Raw genomic sequence first — 22,041 nt, 5'->3', positions numbered from 1 at the left:
CCGAACTTTTCGACTCTGTAAGTGTAGAACAGGGTATCAGTGATCATCAGGTCGTTGTAGCATCCCTGAATATGAGAGTTAATAGGAATATAAAAAAAGGGAGGAAGGTTTATCTGTTTAGCAAGAGTAAGAGAAGGCAGATTTCAGACTACCTAATAGATCAAAACGAAAATTTCTGTTCCGACACTGACAATGTTGAGTGCTTATGGAAAAAGTTTAAGGCAATTGTAAAATGCGTTTTAGAGAGGTACGTGCCGAGTAAAACTACGAGGGACGGGAAAAACCCACCGTGGTTCAACAACAAAGTTAGGAAGCTACTTCGAAAGGAAAGAGAGCTTCACTCCAAGTTTAAACGCAGCCAAAACCTCTCAGACAAACAGAACCTAAACGATGTCAAAGTTAGCGTAAGGAGGGATAAGCGTGAAGCGTTCAGTGAATTCGAAAGTAAAATTCTATGTACCGACTTAACAGAAAATCCTAGGAAGTTCTGGTCTTACGTTAAATCAGTAAGTGGCTCGAAACAGCATATTCAGACACTCCAGGATGATGATGGCATTGAAACAGAGGATGATACGCGTAAAGCTGAAATACTAAACACCTTTTTCCAAAGCTGTTTCACAGAGGAAGACCGCACTGCAGTTCCTTCTCTAAATCCTCGCACAAACGAAAAAATGGCTGACATCGAAATAAGTGTCCAAGGAATAGAAAAGCAACTGGTATCACTCAACAGAGGAAAGTCCACTGGACCTGACGGGATACCAGTTCGTTTCTACACGGAGTACGCGAAAGAACTTGCCCCCCTTCTGACAGCCGTGTACTGCAAGTCTCTAGAGGAACGGAAGGTTCCAAATGATTGGAAAAGAGCACAGGTAGTCCCAGTCTTCAAGAAGGGTCGTCAAGCAGATGCGCAAAACTATAGACCTATATCTCTGACGTCGATCTGTTGTAGAATTTAAGAACATGTTTTTTGCTCGAGTATCATGTCGTTTTTGGAAACCCAGAATCTACTCTGTAGGAATCAACATGGATTCCGGAAACAGCGATCGTGTGAGACCCAACTCGCTTTATTTGTTCATGAGACCCAGAAAATATTAGATACAGGCTCCCAGGTAGATGCTATTCTCCTTGACTTCCGGAAGGCGTTCGATACAGTTCCGCACCGTCGCCTGATAAACAAAGTAAGAGCCTACGGAATATCAGACCAGCTGTGTGGCTGGATTGAAGAGTTTTTAGCAAACAGAACACAGCATGTTGTTATCAATGGAGAGACGTCTACAGACGTTAAAGTAACCTCTGGCGTGCCACAGGGGAGTGTTATGGGACCATTGCTTTTCACAATATATATAAATGACCCAGTAGATAGTGTCGGAAGTTCCATGTGGCTTTTCGCGGATGATGCTGTAGTATACAGAGAAGTTGCAGCATTAGAAAAATGTAGCGAAATGCTGGAAGATCTGCAGCGGATAGGCACTTGGTGCAGGGAGTGGCAACTGACCCTTAACATAGACAAATGTAATGTATTGCGAATACATAGAAAGAAGGATCCTTTATTGTATGATTATATGATAGCGGAACAAACACTGGTAGCAGTTACTTCTGTAAAATATCTGGGAGTATGCGTGCGGAACGATTTGAAGTGGAATGATCATATAAAATTAATTGTTGGTAAGGCGGGTACCAGGTTGAGATTCATTGGGAGAGTCCTTAGAAAATGTAGTCCATCAGCAAAGGAGGTGGCTTACAAAACACTCGTTCGACTTATACTTGAGTATTGCTCAACAGTGTGGGATCCATACCAGATCGGGTTGACGGAGGAGATAGAGAAGATCCAAAGAAGAGCGGCGCGTTTCGTCCCAGGGTTATTTGGTAACCGTGATAGCGTTACGGAGATGTTCAGCAAACTCAAGTGGCAGACTCTGCAAGAGAGGCGCTCTGCATCGCGGTGTAGCTTGCTCGCCAGGTTTCGAGAGGGTGCGTTTCTGGATGAGGTATCGAATATATTGCTTCCCCCTACTTATACCTCCCGAGGAGATCACGAATGTAAAATTAGAGAGATTCGAGCGCGCACGGAGGCTTTCAGACAGTCGTTCTTGCCGCGAACCATACGTGACTGGAACCGAGAAGGGGGGTAATGACAGTGGCACTTAAAGTGCCCTCCGCCACACACCGTGGCTTGCGGAGTATAAATGTAGATGTAGATGTAGATGTAGATGGGTTATGTTTACCATGAGAGTCATCACAAAAAGTGTTCTCACAACGTATGTAGCGTTACTTTACATCTACACTCTTTCCTACGGAGGCGCAAAGAAAATAACTGTGGTCACCCAATGTGTTTTATAAGCTCACTGACCATTTCGAAACAGTGACTCTTTTGCTGCTGTAACACAAACTTTATTAAGTGAATGATTTCCTCTATCTAATATTTCTTCTAAATTATACATATTTAAGCACTGTCAGTAAAAAATAGACTTCTGTGAAAGTAGCTCTTGTGATAATTGTAGCCATTAAACCAATCTGGAAACGTCAGTGAAATCATCAAACGAACGTCAGCCGAAGAACCCGAGACAGAAGCAAACAGGCAGTTTGTCAACAAGTGGCCACGAAAGCCTTAACAATTTTGTAATATGGTAAGGGTTTCGCATTGTTGATGAAATTACGTATTTTATAGTAACAAACCACATTAATCGTAAACATGTTACGTATGTGATAAATAATTGATGATACGAAGACCCATCGCAGCTACACCATGGTGACACTGGTACTGTGTAGTGCAACCGTGACACATCTGGAAAGACGATTTTCTATCAACAATAGCTGCGAGTGCGTAAGTCTCCTAGTCTTGATTCTACAGGAAATAACGTGGGCAAATGAAATTATTTCAACCATTTGGCTGAGTAACCCCAAATTCCACTATTAGTTTGGCTACCGGTATAGATGTTTTGCGTAATTTATTTCCTTGTTAAAACTATAAGTATACTGTACATTTTTTTATAAACTGTTATAGGTTATGTTTGTCTTTTTTAAGTAGAGTATCAAGGTTTTACATCCTAATATTACCGAATAAACATTAAAAGTACAGTCCTCCACACCATGTACACGTTCAGCAAAAAATGTAGCACTTACGTACTGTAATTTTAGGCGTCATAATCAGAAAAGACGTCACAATCAAAACCATATGATCCAGTATTATTCACCCCCTCAGTAGAGAAGTTCCAGATTGATTTCAGGGATTACATAAATGAAAAACTTTAATAGGTAATGATGTAGGTGTGCTCGCCAAATAATGCTAAACTATAGGGATACAGTTCTGTAACCGATTATCCGACATGGTTGTCAGGAACACGTGTGACTCTTTACATGTCATATATATCTACTTTAATTCCCCAGAATGTCGTGTCTTAGATCTAATATCAACCTGTCATAGTATTTGCCACCTCTCTCTCTCTCTCTATCTCTCTCTCTCTCTCTCTCTCTCTCTCTCTCTCTCTCTCATTAGTCATCTTTTGTATGTATGTAGTATACAGTATACATGGTTATTAGCACATATGACAGAAAAAAAATCTGAGAAGAACTGGAAGCACTTTCATTCGTCCGCAGCTCGTGGCCGGGCGGTAGCGTTCTCGCTTCCCGCGCCCGGGTTCCCGGGTTCTATTCCCGGCGGGGTCAGGGATTTTCTCTGCCTCGTGATGACTGGGTGTTGTGTGATGTCCCTGGGTTAGTTAGGTTTAAGTAGTTCTAAGTTCTAGGGGACTGATGACCATAGATGTTAAGTCCCATAGTGCTCAGAGCCATTTGAAACATTTGAACTTTCAGTCATACAGGATTGCTACCCTTTGAGCCACCTAATATGCGCCAGCTCGACACATTACATGCTACAACCACCATTTAGACCTTCCTTTTTCATCTGAGGTTGGCAGGAACTCTTCTCTGTTTAGAACTGTTCTGCTCTCTGGTACTCTACCTTGGTTGACGTTTGAGGGCCTCCATATTGTGAATTTGAGACTTTTTGCTGATAGATGGCATGTGACTGCGTCGCTTTTTACCTTCAATTTGCAATCAGCTTGCATTAATATTGCGTTTTCGCAATGGATGTGACCTGTTAATGGACTGACGAAAGCAGCTTTAAATGAGTTGCAAGCCTTAATACCATGTGACGTCTGTGCATATAAATTCCCTCCCGATTTCTAAATGTAATTTCCTTAGGAAGAAAGAGAATACCCAGTAATCCAGCACTCCAATGGAAGGAGATGCTTTTAAATTAATCTCCATATGTCTGAAACGGCTATTCACGTATAGTAATGCTGGTGTAGTAATCCCAGCCACCATTAACAAATATTTCATTAGCACTACAATCTTCTGCACCCTATTCATCCAATACTGAAGTTAGAAATGTACTTGCATGTCACTGGCTTTTAGACAGCATCAGGTTCGAACAGTCTATTTCCATAGTTATAGTTTCCTTTCTAGCGGAGGAATTTATAAACGATTCTCCCAAACATTACATAGTCACACATACCTATTCTCATAAAAAACTCTAGCGTTTTATCTGAATACAGTTATAGTTATCTATAGAAGGCCATTGCAATAGTTCAGGCTGATGGCCCATTTCAGCATCAACCAGTTCTGCCTTTGATGAATTTTTTATATTCCCACTGCATCCATATCAATGACTCCTAATCAACACCGTGTTCCAGGTTATGGAGTATCGTGCAATGTCTGTAAAGTCCATAGACGTCAGTAGTAGGGAGATGGGTGTATGAGCCCACTTTTGATATTAAACTAATATGCAAATTAATTAAACTGATCAATTAATTACCCTCCCCCATCCCAAATGAGATCATGTGTTTTTCTCAGCGTTCACGTGGCAAAATCGTGACGATAATAATAAAGACAGTAAGAATTCCACTAGAATAGATGCAGCTGATTTCTGTTACTTTTATGAGCAAAATCGATGTAGTTCTGAGAGAACAATCTGCATGCAAACTTTAAACAGTTATAACACTCCTTGTAACACAGCCTCTTGTGTCTCTGTCTTCCGATATAACGGAAAAAAACACAAATAACGTGTAAGTCAGGTGCCAAAACGCTAGTGACACGTTTGGATCCATTGGCTCTCACAGGAACCTGAACATCACGTGATGTAAACTATGCAGTTTCCTGAGACATGCAGGATGGTCGAAATAAACCACAGATGCAATATTTTTCACTGACAAAAATGTGGAAGACGTCGCAACAAATGGAAAATGGAAGAGTTTGAGGCATTGTAGAGCGTTTCCAACAGCTATCCAAAGGTGATGAAGCATACAATTGATCTCATCTGCCACAGTAACAGGGTAGCAGTTGATTAGTGTTACACCAACCCCCCCTCAAACTAGAGTTGTAAAACACAAGTGTCAGGCACTACACAATATGGACACAAAGCGAAACGTGCATCGTATTCCCAGTCAAGTACTGTAATTACCATCCAATAGAACGTAGCTGCCAACCAGAACAGCGTAACTGGTATTCAGATGAGACGAATTCGGTGGTTAAGGAATGTTCATCAAACGATGGTCAATTACATGGTTAATGATCAATGCGTTTGTCTGGGTTGATGGATATCTAAAATGTAATGAAAAGCGCTAAAGCGCTGTTTACTATCTTTCGCTGGAACGAGCATGCACATTTACTATACCAGTCTGACTCAGTTCATTACATCAGCATGACTCTGCACTCCTAGTGAAATAGAAGGATCGAACTTATCCATCCTAAGGTGGCGTCATCTCCTGAGCTAGAGAGGGGCCAAACGTAATCCTACTTAATGATGGACGAATCTTCTGAAACGGAATCTGACGGTTGATATACTTTCGGTTACATTTGAGAGGGTAAATATGCGGTTAAATTCTCTCTCTGATTACAACACCAATCCGTTGGTGAAGAGACTAGCACAGTGTACCTCAGAGATGGGGACATCGGTGTTGTCATGGTAAGCAGGCAGTAGACGCAAGGGGTAGCGATCGCGATTGCAATCTTTGTTAACGACCAGCGTGGATGCCTGTTTCGAACCCTCCATACGGTTCTGTGGGCAGGCAGAAAAAAACGACGGCTGTTTGTTCTGGTCAGCTGTGGAGAATCGAGAGCGGGTCTCTCTACCAAGATCTAACACCTGAAAACACCTGAAAATCAGTATTTTCCTCGAGCAAAGCATTGGACTCATTGTCGGCGGACTAGTGCAGCTGCAAGCTCTTATTTGGTGGCACCACTTGTAAAAGTGCCGCTTCTCTGGTGTAGTGGTGGGGAGCCCGTGAATGAGTCGTTCAAATGAACGCTTCACTCCGGTGAAGTGCGAACTAACCACTCAATTCCAATGAACTGGTACTTCAAAGTCTTCACAGATAGCACACTCTACACTTTTTTCTAGTTCACTCACTCTCTTCCCCTCTTCCTCCCCCAGTACATCGGCGCTACGTCACTCATTCTCCCTTCACTTCAGTCCTCCCTCTACTGCCTGTCGGCGAATCGCGCGGTGTTTGTGGGGTAGGATAGGTTTAGGATGGGTTGATGAGGTGAGGGGCGAGGGGAAGGCAGCGTCAGCTGCTTCCGGCAGTGCTGACGTCATTACCAGTGACTATTTGTGCAGTTATACTTTGCGTCCACGGGTAGCCTACCGTTGGCAGCGCTTGCAGACAAATGAATATTAAAGATACAAACGAAGAGGCTGACTGTGTGAGTACGCACAGCCAACATGAAAATAAGATGCTTACATTGTGAGTCTGGAACTGAAGCATGCGTGGAATCCACGCTTGAAAGATAATCGCTCATATAGGAATGTTTATCTCGTACACATTATTGAAATAATTACACTAAATGTCAATTTGAGGATTGTCCTAATTAAATTTTAAAAAATAGATATATATTTATGAATAATCATCAATGGATTTGGCGAATGTTCAGAGATTTTCGTTTAAAAACATGATTTGTTCCACTTTTCTTCCTGTCAGGCGATTTATTCTGTCAGTTATAAGGTGTCCTGCCTTCGAGGACACTCTTTCACACGGCGTGGAGGTTGCAACAATACGCAGTCGTATTTTTGTAAGTTCAAAGAGCGAGCGGTATACTGACAGCCGTTCAGACAACCAATGAAGTGGATTGCCTTGTCTCTGTAGCAGGGGCCCTTGTAAATATTTGTCCACTTCCACTATTGCAGCAGCTCTCGGGTGTAGATTACTCTGCATCCTGGAAAACACTTCATCAAATTCGAGCCAGTGGTAGATTTAGTGGTTGGAACTGAGATTGTTGCAGTAGCAGTGGATATGTTTGTCACAAATTTCTCACAGTGTCTTATCAGGTTTAATTTCACCTTCTCAGCAGAATTTTTATCAGAAAAACCATGTAATTTGAACCGGGGATCCGATGAACTTGCTTTTGCGAAAATGGAATTTTCCTCTATATTTCGAAATCGTCGTTTTAAGTCTTCAGCTAACTTTTCGGCCATCTGTTACACATCTACATGAATTATTAACAAACCTGCAACACCATTTTTTCAACGGGGGAGTAAGAAGTATAACTTTAGAAGCAGTGACAACATTTTCACTTGACATTTCCTCGGTGCAATCTTTGAAAACTTTCAACAGGTCACAGGCTTGTGTTACACTTGCAATGTCCTCTGCAGTCAGATTTGGAAGATCCGGATAATTCAGAGTGATAACTGTCATTAGGGAATTCTTAACCTCAGTTAATCTTCGCAGCATATCATAGGTTGAATTCCATCTTGTAACAGTGTCCTGTTAGTGTCAGAACTGGCTCTTTTAACTGTTTCTGCATCTTTCTCAGTTTCGTGCAGGCCTGTGAACTTCTTTTAAAAAATTAAACAATTTTTTTTGCTTTATTCAGAATGGGTTGAATGTGCGGAAGCCTATTCTGAACAATTTAATTGAGAGTGTGTGCAAAGCAGGGGTTGTGTTTCCAGGCTGTGAGTCTTATAGCTGCCACAATATTAGCAGCATTGTTGCTAACAAAACACATTACTTTTTCTTGAATGCCCCATTTTTTTTGCTTTATTCAGAATGGGTTGAATGTGCGGAAGCCTATTCTGAACAATTTAATTGAGAGTGTGTGCAAAGCAGGGGTTGTGTTTCCAGGCTGTGAGTCTTATAGCTGCCACAATATTAGCAGCATTGTTGCTAACAAAACACATTACTTTTTCTTGAATGCCCCAATGCCCTTGTGACACGTCGCAGTTCTTCGGAGAGTTTTTCTGACGTGGGCCTTTCGTCGTATTTAATGCACACTAGAAGCGAAGACGCCAGCTCAGGTCTTGAACGTAGTGTGCTGTCACCGACAAATAACTCTCATTTGTGTTTGAGGTCCACCCATCCATTGTCAGCACAACTTCTTCCGCGGAATTAATTTTGACTCTCACAATTTCTTTCATCATGGCGTTCTGTTGTTGTAGTAGTGTATTGGTCTTCCGAGCTGGCATTCTGTAAGCAACATTCAGTTTGCCTACAAAACTTTGGAAATGTTTGCTTTCCCCTATGTAGAAGGGCAAATAATCCTTTACAACAGTCTCTAGGAGTGCGAAATATAACTCCTGATTTCTCTTGTTCGAAAGAGGTTTCGGAAAATACATAGGTAATGTTCCGTGATATCGATGCCTGCTGTCTGATAATGAAGTGTTACTGTCATTTTCTGCCACCGACTGCTGTCCGCTTCTGGCAATTGCTGATGTTGGTTCCGGATTGTCCGGGTTATTTGTCCAAGAAATATCGGAAGATGCAGGAGTATGGGGCGCTAAGCGCCTGACTGACAATGACACTGTTAGATGCAGCACTCAAACATGACGCGCTAGATTAAATGTAGTTCCTCCTTTATATGATATACACTTAGAACAACAGTTGCACTTTGCTTTCCAATCACCTAAATCGGCGAAGAAACCCCAAATTTAACTACTTTTACGCGATCGCGAGTTGCTAGCCATTGTATAACAGTGAACAGACACAAAAACTGCTTTCCGAATAAAATAAAGAGGGATTTTACCTGAAATCGTACCAATGACTATAGGTGACAGTTTAAGTTTTGAATTTGGAGGGTTATTATTCTCAACAAAAATAAAATCCACAGGAAAACTTCTGAATAATTACTTAACGTAGGTATATAGACTTTGTGACAGTGGTAAACATACTCATTCTATTTTGGATTAAATTTTAAAAGCAACATAAAATTGTACTGCATTTCGTTGGTACCTTTAGTTTTCAGTCCGTGAATACAACAAATAAGGTTTCACTTGGCAGATAAAGACTTTTTTGGGCGCTTCATGAGAAAATGTCGGGCAAGATTAAATGTAATACCTTCTTTATAAGTGACCGGCTTCTCTGTTTATCTTTCCTTTGTCCCCTTCGACTATGCTCTATTAAGTTAACTCAGACGCAGTAAAAGCGTAAAAAGTTGCGTGCACGTTACTGCATAGTTCGGCCATCTGTTGGTAAAATTATGAAGTATTGCGAAGCTTTATTGTACGAACGAGGCGAAGCGAGCGTAGCCGCGGCTGAGCGGCGAACTGGGCAACTTCGCCAGGCTTCCGTACTTCATGAATTTACTACTTCATTTGAACGCTTCACGGCAAAGAGTGAAATGAGTGGAGTAGTTCACGGGAATGAACGAGTTCGACCCACCTCTACTCTGGTGGTCAGCAGTTGCCGGGACTCTTTGGCTGTGTCTGTGTGAGTGTTTGACGGGGAGGGGGGGGTGGGGAGGGGGAAGTGGGAGGGGGGAAAATCCCTTAAGAATGGACTACGAAGAAACAATGTTTTCCTCGAGCAAGGTAATTGACACATTGTCGGTGGAGTAGCGCAGTTGTGAGCTCTTTGTTTATTATCCAGCGACCGCACATGTAGATGTGACGCTTTTCCTGTGTTGCTCTTTTCTGGATCCTGTTGGTATATCTGTGTAAGTATCTGTAAGAATTGGCTGCACGTCTCCTCCCCCCCCCCCCCTCTCCTCCAAATCCCCCTCCCGTTCCTGCAAGATGCATATGTGGAGTGTAAACAACTCAAACTCTCCGCTTCTGTAAATATTTTTCTGACACAAACTCCTCCGCTTACATACATTCTTTAGAGAGCAACTCAAACCCCTCTGCTTATATACGGGACTCAAACATCTCCGCTTATGTACGTAATTTCAGGACTAAAGAAAATTAGCGCAGAAACAGTGCATTGACAATCCTAAACGTAGAAGTGTATAAATAGGTAGACTACATCGCTGGTGAATTACGCAATTTCCACTCTTGATCAAAACTATTCTCAATGCTTTTGTAAATTGCACACATTATGATAGATCGAATTAATTGCTTATGGAGCACTCGTCATTTACAAGTAGCTCTAACACTGAGTTTAGAAGGAGGGGTTTCACCAACTCCTAACTTCAGGTTCTCGTTCTACATGGAGACACTCCGATCGTACGCTTGTCATTTCATCGAATTCAACGTATGCATTGTCTGTTAGTATTATCACTTCAGTTTTGGTCAGTTAGGTCTATTGTACAGCTATAGGACGACAGTTAACCATTTAGACAAATTCAGGCAGACCAGACATCCCCACCCACAGCTAGTTGGTTAACTCTAGGACAGGTCAATAGGCATATAGTCGACCCTCACCCCACCGCAACCATCGATGGCTCTGTCTCTCGTCAACAGTCACCACGAGTCAGTGTTACCATGCGCCCTAGGATTTTCTGTAAGTATATCCTTCTCCTTAATTAACATCAGTTCCGTGTGTTTATTCTTCCTCATACATATGTAGCCCGAAAAACTGTGATTGTGATTCCTTCATTTTATTCCAGCCCAGTTCGATGAAGGTGTGATGCCTATCCATACGTTTGTATGGGTGGGTAGAGTTGAAGAAGACAATATCTACAGCAGATACCGTAGAGTTTAATGGAAGTAAATAACCTAGTTGCGCCATCCTCAGTCAACTGATACATAATTACAAATAAATAACGTGCAGTGTTGTAACTTTCTCTTGCTATCCACAGGGGAGCTCTTCCAGACTTCGGAGGATGAAGAACTGGAGGGGGACCTACTTGATGGTAAGCGCAATTTTTTTGTTTTTTGGAACCTATGTCCACAATTATTTGTTAGATGTATTCCAATCTTTGTCTTCCTCTACAGTTTTCGTCCTCTTCAGCTCCCTCTAGTACAATGGAAGTTATTCTCCAATATCTTGGCACATGTGCAATCACCATGTCGCTTGCTCTGGTCAGTGTTTTCCGTATTTTCCTTTACTCTCCAATCCCCACTTAATTTTCAACATTCGTCTGCAGCACCTCGTCTTAAATGCTTCCATTCTCTTCTGTACGTGTTTTCTCACAGTCCATTTTTCACTGTCATACAACGCTGTACAGCAAACGTGTATTCTCAGAAATTAACTCTTCAAATTAAGGTCAATGCTTGATAGCATAGACTTCTCTTGGCTAGGAATGCCCGTGTTCTTTTTTTTACCTGTGTAGTCTATGCTTTTTATGTCCTCCTTGCACCGTCCATCATTGCTCATTTTGCTACATAGGTAGTAGAACTCCTTAATTTCATCTACTTCGTAACCATCAATCAAGATGTTTTCTCGCTCTTATCATTTCTGCAACTTCTCATTACTTTCGTCTTTCTTCGATTTATTCGCAATCCATATTCTGTACTCATTTGACTGTTCATTCAGTTCAGCAGATCATATAATCCTTCCTCACTTTCATTGAGGATACCATTTCCGTCAGCGAATCGTACCATTGACATACTTTCACCTTAAATTTTAATTCCGCCTCTGATCCTTTCTTTTATCTCCATCATAGCTTCTCCGATGCACAGATTGAACAGTAGGGGCGCTAGACTACAAGTACGTCTTACACGCTTTTTAACGTGGGTATTTCGTTCTTAATCGTCCACTCTTATTATGCCCCTTTGTCTCTTGTACTCGTACATGTCCTATATTACCCGTCTCTCCCTATAGCTTACCCATATTTTCTCAGAATTTCGGACATCTTGCAGCATTTTGCATTGTCGTATTCTTCTTCCAGGTCAACAAATCCTATGAACATGTAGTGATTTTTCTTTAGTCTTGCTTGCATGATCAGTCACCACGTCGGAATTGTCTCTCTGGTGCCTTTACCATTCCTAAAGCTGAACGGATTGTCATATAACAAATCCTCAATTTTTCCCATTATTCTGTACATTGTTCGCATCAGCAACTTGAGCACATGAACTGTTAAGCTTAATATGCCATAATTTTCGAACTTGTCAGCTCCTGCAGTCTTCGGAATTGCGCTGACATTTTTTCCGAAATTCAGATGGTATTTCGTCAGACTCATACATTCAACATACCAACATGAATAGTCGAATTGGTGTCATTTCCCCCAATTATTTTAGAAATTATGATGGACTGTTAGCCCCCCAAAATTGTTTTAAATTCTGATTTAATACTGGATCCCCTATCTCTTCTATATCGACTCCTGTTTCTTCTGTCATGACATTAGACAAGTCCTCGCTCTTATAGCGACCTTTAGTATACCCTTTCCACCTTTCCTCTCTCTTCTCTGCATGTTGTTGTTGTTGTGGTCTTCAGTCAGACTGGTTTGATGCAGCTCTCCATGCTACTCTATCCTGTGCAAGCTTATTCATCTCCCAGTACTTACTGCAACCTACATCCTTCTGAATCTGCTTAGTGTATTCATCTCTTGGTCTCGCTCTACGATTTTTACCCTCCACGCTGCCCTCCAATGCTAAATTTGTGATCCCTTGATGCCTCAGAACATGCCCTACCATCCGGTCCCTTCTTCTTGTCAAGCTGTGCCACAAACTCCTCTTCTCCCCTATTCTATTTAATACCTCCGCATTAGTTACGTGATCTACCCATCTAATCTTCAGCATTCTTCTGTAGCACCACATTTCGAAAGCTTCTATTCTCTTCTTGTCCAAACTATTTATCATCCATGTTTCACTTCCATACATGGCTACACTCCATACCAATACTTTCAGAAACGACTTCCTGACACTTAATTCTATACTCGATGTTAACAAATTTCTCTTCTTCAGAAAGGCTTTCCTTGCCATTGCCAGTCTACATTTTATATCCTCTCTACTTCGACCATCATCAGTTATTTTGCTCCACAAATAGCAAAACACCTTTACTGCTTTATATGTCCCATTTCCTAATCTAATTCCCTCAGCATGACCCGACTTAATTCGACTACATTCCATTATCCTCGTTTTGCTTTTGTTGATGTTAAACTTATATCCTCCTTTCAAGACACTGTACATTCCGTTCAACTGCTCTTCCAAGTCCTTTGCTGTCTCTGACAGAATTACAATGTCATCGGCGAACCTCAAAGTTTTTATTTCTCCTCCATGGATTTTAATACCCACTCCGAACTTTTCTTTCGTTTCCTTTACTGCTTGCTCAATATACAGATTGAATAGCATCGAGGAGAGGCTACAACCATGTCTCACTCCCTTCCCAACCACTTCTTCCCTTTCATGTCAATCGACTCTTATAACTGCCATCTGGTTTCTGTACAAATTGTAAATAGCCTTTCGCTCACTGTATTTAACCCTGCCACCTTCAGAATTTGAAAGAGAGTATTCCAGTCAACATTGTCAGAAGCTTTCTCTAAGTCTACAAATGCTAGAAACGTAGGTTTGCCTTTCCTTAATCTTTCTTCTGAGATAAGGCGTAAGGTCAGTATTGCCTCACGTGTTCCAACATTTCTACTAAATCCAAACTGATCTTCCCCGAGGTCGACTTCTATCAGTTTTTCCATTCGTCTGTAAAGACTTCGCGTTAGTACTTTGCGGCAGTGACTTATTAAACTGATAGTTCGGTAATTTTCATATCTGTCAACACCTGCTTTCTTTGGGATTGGAATTATTATATTCTTCTTGAAGTCTGAGGGTATTTGGCCTGTCTCATACATCTTGCTCACCAAATGGTAGAGTTTTGTCAGGACTAGCTCCACCAAGTCCGTCAGTAGTTCTAATGGAATGTTGTCTACTCCCGTGGCCTTGTTTCGACTCAGGTCTTTCAGTGCTTTGCCAACTCTTCACGCAGTATCGTATCTCCCATTTCATCTTCATCTATATCCTCTTCCATTTCCATAATATTGTCCTCAAGTACATCGCCCTTGTATAGACCCTCTATATACTCCTTCCACCTTTCTGCTTTCCTTCTTTGCTTAGAACTGGGTTTCCATTTGAGCTCTTGATATTCATACAAGTGTTTCTCTTTTCTGCAAAGGTCTCTCTAATTTTCCTCTAGGCAGTATCTATCTTACCCCTAGTGAGATAAGCCTCTACGTCCTTACATTTGTCCTCTAGCCATCCCTGCTTAGCAGTTTTGCACTTCCTGTCGATCTCCTTTCTGAGACGTTTGTATTCCTTTTTGCCTGCTTCATTTACTGCATTTTTATATTTTCTCCTTTCATCAATTAAATTCAATATTTCTTCTGATACCCACGGATTTCTACCAGCCCTAGTCGTTTTACCTACTTGATCGTCTGCTGCCTTCACTACTTCATCCTTCAAAGCTACCCATTCTTCTTCTACTGTATTTCTTTCCCCAGTTCCTGTCAATTGTTCCCTTATGCTCTCCCTGAAACTCTCTACAACCTCTGGTTCAGTCAATTTATCCAAGTCCCGTCTCCTTAAATTCCAACCTTTTTGCAGTTTGTTCTGTTTTAATCTACAGTTCATAAGCAATAGATTGTGGTCAGAGTCCACATCTGCCCCTGGAAATGTCTTACAATTTAAAACTTTTTCCTAAATCTCTGTCTTACCATTATATAATCTATCTGATACCTTTTAGTATCTCCAGGGTTCTTCCATGTACACAACCTTCTTTCATAATTCTTGAACCAAGTGTTAGCTATGATTAATTTATGCTCTGTGCAAAATTCTACCAGACGGCTTCCTCTTTCATTTCTTAACCCCAATCCGTATTCACCTACTATATTTCCTTCTCTCCCTTTTCCTACTACCTACTTTTAATAGTCACCCATGACTATTAAATTTTCGTCTCCCTTCACTACCTGAATAATTTCCTTTATCTCATCACACATTTCATCAAATTCTTCATCATCTGCAGAGCTAGTTGTCATATAAACTTGTACTACTGTAGTAGGCGTGGGCTTCGTGTCTATCTTGGCCACAATAGTGCGTTCACTATGCTGCTTGTAGTAGCTTACCCGCATTCCTATTTTTTTATTCATTATTAAACCTACTCCTGCATTACCCCTATTTGATTTTGTATTTATAACCCTGTATTCACCTGACCAAAAGTCTTGTTCCTCCTTCCACCGAACTTCACTAATTCCCACTATATCTAAATTTAACCTATCCATTTCCATTTTTAAATTTTCTAATCTACCTGCCCGATTAAGGGATCTGACATTCCACGCTCCGATCCGCAGAACGCCAGTTTTCTTTCTCCTGATAACGACGTCCTCCTGAGTAGTCCCCGCCCGGAGATCCGAATGGGGGACTATTTTACCTCCGGAATATTTTACGCAAGAGGACGCAATCATCATTTAATCATACAGTAAAGCTGCATGCCGTCGGGAAAAATTACGGCTGTAGTTTCCCCTAGCTTTTAGCCGTTCGCAGTACCAGCACAGCAAGGCCGTTTTGGTTAGTGTTACAAGGCCAGATCAGTCAATCATCCAGACTGTTGCCCGTGCAACTACTGAAAAGGCTGCTGCCCCTCTTCAGGAACCACACGTTTGTCTGGCCTCTCAACAGATACCCCTCCGTTGTAGTTGCACCTACGGTACGGCCATCCGTATCGCTGAGGCACGCAAGCCTCCCCACCAAAGGCGAGGTCCATGGTTCATGGGGCGGGGAGGGGGCTTCTCTGCATGTAACAGTGAAATCCTCATTGCACACTTAATGTTACCAATACAGTGTTTAATACCAAAGAACTTGATTTCGCATACTTTCTATGTAGTTGAAAGTAGTTCTCCACATTCGAATCGTGCAAGTGTTTCAATAAATTTAATTACATATACATCTTTTTCGATGTTATCCACTGATGAGGAGCTAGGGTGTCAAATGACAGAAGACACTGAGGATGAAGAGGAGGAGGAGGGGATGGAGGAGGAGGCGACCGATACTAAGTGCATTACTGTGTTTGAGTCACAGACGGAACTTAATTGAATAGTCAGGTCGATACAATAAATGTGTGCGTGATCGTTCCAGTCGAAGTTAGTAGACACAGTGCATTTTAGTTCCCAACCAAAGCTCACACACACACACACACACACACACACACACACACACACACACTGTTCACCCCCCCCCCTCCCTCCCCACTCCATGTAACTGACTCTGCCTGCAGTGTAAAGTCTCCTATTTCCAGCAGCAGCGCTATGGACAACTGATGATGGACTGCATAATTCCAGCTATCGCAATCAGCGCTCTGCTGTATCTCTGAAGTGATCACACTCCCTATGCTCTTGACAACATAGCAAGCTGCTCGGGAAATGTTCTATAATAGCGGAATTACTGCAGTTCACTACATGCGCTAGTTCTCGAGTGCCCTGACACAGATGGATGTAGGTTAATGCTTTAAACGATCTTTATCAAAACCTGGTCGATTTAGTATTGCTGAACACGAGAAAAAAAAGCCATTTCCTTACCATTCTCGGTATAAATGACTTTATCAGCATACACAACTCAAAATGTTACCCGGCTACTGTCAGCTCTCTATTGACACGATTTATATCAGACTGTGACGAAAAGTCTACAGAAATTTCGATGATGAAACACTGAGCTTCACATATTAATAGGAACTAGTATCGCCCGTGGCAGAAATTCAGCGAAGTGATTGAATGGACCTGATCACGACAATTTAACCTTTCCTCAAGACAGTGCAATGGAATGCCGTTTATCACGTGAAGTAACCTCACATACGAAATTACATGCATTTTAAATTCATTAAACCATTTTACAACTCTCAAATTATATGTAGTTAATTTAGAGGATCATTTAAATTTATCCTCCACCAATAGAATTGTTATTATCAACATCGACTTTATTCCTATTACCTCGTCTACACAGAAATTGTACACCTTCAGGTCTTCGTCTTCCAGTCCGGCCCATTGATGTTCTTCGAGGCATAAGCTAAAACAAATATATCTTTCCTATAACAGAGAAAGTCGGGGCTACTGCAAGTAAAGGAATTGAAAATTGGAAACTTACTTCAAATTTTGAGGAAACGGAGATGAAACGCCGCGTGGCTGGCGGCAGTACCCCTTTTCTTGTAGTGTCAGCTTTGCCATTGATTTCGCTTTGGCCGGCCGCGAGTCAGTGGTTCACCGCGGGTACGGCTACTTAAAAGTCCGCAGCGTCGAGGCAGCAGCTCTCACTGTGTCGTCTGTCGGTTGCGGTTACAACACGGTCGGGAGATTTGCCCTTACCTGGTGCGCATGCTGTGTGTGCATGGTATTACTGGAGTGCTGCGGCTGGACACGGCGGTTCCGGTATGGGGCGTGGTGTTTTGGCCTTTCTCGTCGCGCAGTACAAGCTATACAAATAATGCGAACGTCGGATATGTCTAAAATGTATACACAGGTAACGTAAAGAACGTATCCCAACAAATCAAATTTTAAAAAAGAACAAACCAGCCCTGGGCGACCCTGCCAGTTGATGATCACTTCAAATGGTTCAAATGGCTCTGAGCACTATGGGACTTAACATCTGAGGTCATCAGTCCCCTTGAACTTAGAACTACTTAAACCTAACCAACCTAAGGATTGCACACAGATCCATGCCCGAGGCAGGATTCCAACCTGCGACCGTAGCGGTCTCTCGGTTCCAGACTGAAGCGCCTACAACCGCTCGGCCACAGCGGCCGGCATAATCACTTCAAGCACAAGCTAAATTCCTTTGGAAATGATAATATCCAAACAATTTACGCACAAGGAAATTTTCATTAAGAATAATGGGATTTAAGCAGTGGAAGCACAAGTTAGTTACTCCAAAACAACTTAAACAACTAACGCAAAAGGTAAATAATAAAAGTTAATATTAGAAGAATTTAAATCACATGTAATCTTCTTTGGAGACTCCGAGGTGTGTAAACTCTCCCCTTTTGAATAACATACCACAATAGGATATAAAAGAGATGACAACCTCTGTAGAATTTACGCAAGATCGCAACCGGCCACCAAAAGTCACAACTGCTACGTAGTTAAAATCTCTTTACGCAGGAATTCTTGCTTATTACCAAAACGAAACATCGGTTAGGTGAGAAATCCGCTCACCGGCCGATTTAATGCAAATGTCAAATATAAACAACCTCCAAAATACGTAATGAAATAGAGAAGAGTACAGGGCGGAAGGCTGGAGCAGTGGGGGGACGTCGATGTATGAGGCAGAATGCCGATAACCTACAACTGCGCTGTGAGGCAGACCACGTGCTCAGCGAGAGACACTGAATTCTGTGTGACAGCACACAGCTCTAATCTCAGGTATGACATTCCACTAGTAGTGCTGAACTCTACGCTAGAACAACCAACGATAATTTAACAGATACATAGTATTAACATTAAATCAAATATAACGAGCTCATAGTCTCTAAGTATGAAGTCCAATCAACGTAGCATACGATGTGGCTATACAGTTCCAATGCAGCCGATAGACAAACTCCCGATTCCCACACCGCAGGATCAGTGTGCATCGCACCACGGAGCCTTCGACAGCACAAGCCCACAAAACCGGTGCTCGGGCGACGACACTCGTACCTCACGCTATCGGCCTTTCCGCACGACTACTCGCACATCTCGCGCTGCTGTTTTAAGACTCCATCAAGTCAGAGGCCGCACACCTCCAGAAGCCAAGCGGAAGCTCTCTGAGGCAGAGGTGGTAGTAATAACAGAATCGATATCGACGTATCACCTATGTAGGTAGAACCTCTTAATGTAGGATAGTTTGAACATTAGCAAAACGAAACATCACCTAGCCGAACAATCTGTCCGCATGTCGATGTGCAATAAATGATCTTTAAAATACGTAATGTAATAGAGAACAAGACGGAGCAGAACGTAGACCCGGTGGCGGAGAGGAAGGAGGAGGGGCGAAAGCAACTTACTGAATTATCTGTTCAATATCTTTCCGTATATACTTTCTCTGTCTCTTAATTTTTCTGCTTGTGACGTCGGCATGTATACAGGACAGGGGTTGGGAAAACCTTTTAGCAGGCTTGACTCGGGTATTTAACCCTTCAGTGGTAAGCGAATGAGCACGTATTACACAATTTATTTAACAATCTATTAAACAACAACATGGAAAATTACAGCATTGGTAGTTGTAGTTATTTTAACAAAATCTGACAGATGATACACTACAAGCAGAACAAGGTAACCACAGCCAAACAAATGGTTATTTGTTCTGTGGAAGTAGACCACAGGAAATCCACTGGCGCCTGCCCTGTACACCGAATTACACGCAGTAAATAAAGTTGTGCGTCACCCCGGTTCCAAGATCCCGACAGAAAATTTGAGTAGAGATCAACATAAACATCATTTCCGCTCTTTCAAGTGCTCATGAAAACCACCCATTGCGTGTTGTACCACCATAAAGCGAGACCTTCCGAGGAGGTGGTCTAATACCCAGTAGACGTCCTCTTGCATTGATACATGATGTATTCGTTGTGACGTACTATCCAAAAGTTCATCAAGGCACCGTTGGCCCAGATTGTCCCATCCCTCAACGGCGATTCGGCGTAGATCCCACAGTGTGGTTGGTGGGTCACGTCGTCCATAAACAGCCCGTCAGTCCCGGAGAACACGCTGGCCACTCTAGTCGAGCGATGTCGTTTTCCTGAGGGAAGTCATTCACAAGATGTGGACGATAGGAGCGCAAATTGTCGTCCATGAAGACGAGTGCCTGGCCAATATGCTGCCGATATGGTTGGACCATGTATCGGAGGATGGCATTCACGTCTCGTACAGCCGTTACGGCGCCTTCCATGACCACCAGCGGCGTACGTCGGCCTCACATAATGCTACTCCAAAACAGCGATAACCTCCATCTTGCTGCACTTGCTGGAAAGTGTGTCTAAGGCGTTCAGCCTGACCGGGTTGTCTCCAAACACGTCTCCGTCGATTATCTGGTTGAAGGCATATGCGAATCTCATCGTGATGCCAATCCTGAGCGGTCCATTCGGCATATTGTTGGGCCCGCTGTACCGCGCTGCATGGTGTTGTGGTTGCAAAGAGTAACACGACGTTCTGTGGCTGCACGAGAAGCATTATTCAACATGGCGGGGTTGCTGTCATGGTTCCTCTGACTCATAATCCGTAGGTAGCAGTCATCCACTGCAGTAGTAGCGCTCGCGCGGCCTGAGCGAGGCATGTCATCGACAGTTCCGGTCTCTCTGTATCGTTTCCCTGTCCGAACAACATCGCTTTGGTTCACTCCGAGAGGCGTCGACACTTCCCTTGTTGAGAGCCCTTCCTGGCACAAACCAACAGCGCGGATGCGATCGAACCGCGGTATTGGCCGTCTACGCATGGTTGAACTACAGACAACACGAGCGGTGTACCTCCTTCCTGGTGGAATGACTGGAACTGATAGGCTGTCGGACCCCTTCCGTCGATAGGCGCTGCTCATGGATGGTTGTTTGCATCTTTTGGCAGGTTTAGTGACATCTCTGAACAGTCAAAGGAATGTCTGTGATACAATATCCACAGTCAACATCTATCTTGAGGAGTTCTTGGAACCGGGGTGATGCAAAATTTTTTTGATGTTTGTACTTCCGCGTGACACCCACTGACTGAAAGCCAATATCCTTTACGCGCCCGCTAGTCTATACGACGAGAAACTAGGCACAATGAATTTTATGTGACAGTACAGTACCCACCACAATCACAAATTTGTTACTCTGAAACACATTTACCTAACATAGACCTTACGGATGCAGATCAGCCAGCTAGAATTGACTTGCGTGGCTGTGGCACACCATGGAAGACCTCCGTTGCTCATCGAATGCTCGAGAAGGCGACTGAATCTCTGTAGTCGGCCCCATTGTGCCCGACTCAGTCACGTCCTTTCACCGTATCCGATCAGCAGGCTTGCCCCCAGCCGGCGGCGAACCCCGGACCTCAGAGCAACTATATGACGCGTCACACCCGCTGTCACTCGCTTTCCCCATTCGTCGCTGTCACAAAGTGACTTCCTTGTACGACGAGGCCGGCCGCTAAGAGACCTCGCCTGACGCTCGTGCGTCTTCTAGCAGTTGAAGCTCGCCGCCATAACATCTATGGACCTAAAGAGCGTGCTGTGAGCTATCGATTGTCGCGGAACGGGTCAGTCACAATGGACTAAATAAAACTCATCACTATTAGCGGCCTATATGCTCGAATTACATCATTCCGTCACAACTGAACTAAATAATTTAATATCTGACATATTTTTGTTTTTCCATTCCTGCTTAGAGTCCCACTCTCTCCAGATGTTGTCTTACCTTATATTACTGAATGTCTCAGCTACGGTCCTATTGCTTTGTCCAGCTGTCTTCTCCTAAAAGCGTACAGTATCACCTAATGAAACTAAAATTCTCAAATTCCTCAGATGCCTTCAGAAAGTTTAAGCATCGGTCACATGTAAACAATGAAATCTCATGCTATTACATTACATACTGAGATTTGATATGATATGGTCCTTTATCAAAATGTACCACTATCTTTTAACCTTAGAAGAGTCATGTTCTTCTCAAAGTAACATTTAGCAACCTCTCTTACTCTTTCAAAAGTTAGTATTCCGATGTATTTTCCATGGTAGTTTAATTACAAGCCCTCATTAAGTCAATACTTTATTAACCAAATCTTCAGCTTCAGCTTTGTAAAATACAGCATCATAACATCTAAACCATTCCATTCATAGTCCTCCTACACCAAGCCACTCTATTTGATGGAACTATACATCTACCAATACACTTTTTCGAGAAGCACTAACCGTGCATCTACATTCTATAACCATAACTCATCACCTACAAGCACACTATTCACATCAACATGTTTCCTTTT

This window comes from Schistocerca nitens, chromosome 1, assembly GCF_023898315.1.
Source record: "Schistocerca nitens isolate TAMUIC-IGC-003100 chromosome 1, iqSchNite1.1, whole genome shotgun sequence".
In the NCBI taxonomy this organism is placed as follows: Eukaryota; Metazoa; Arthropoda; class Insecta; order Orthoptera; family Acrididae; genus Schistocerca; species Schistocerca nitens.
This window is presented reverse-complemented; position numbering follows the sequence as displayed.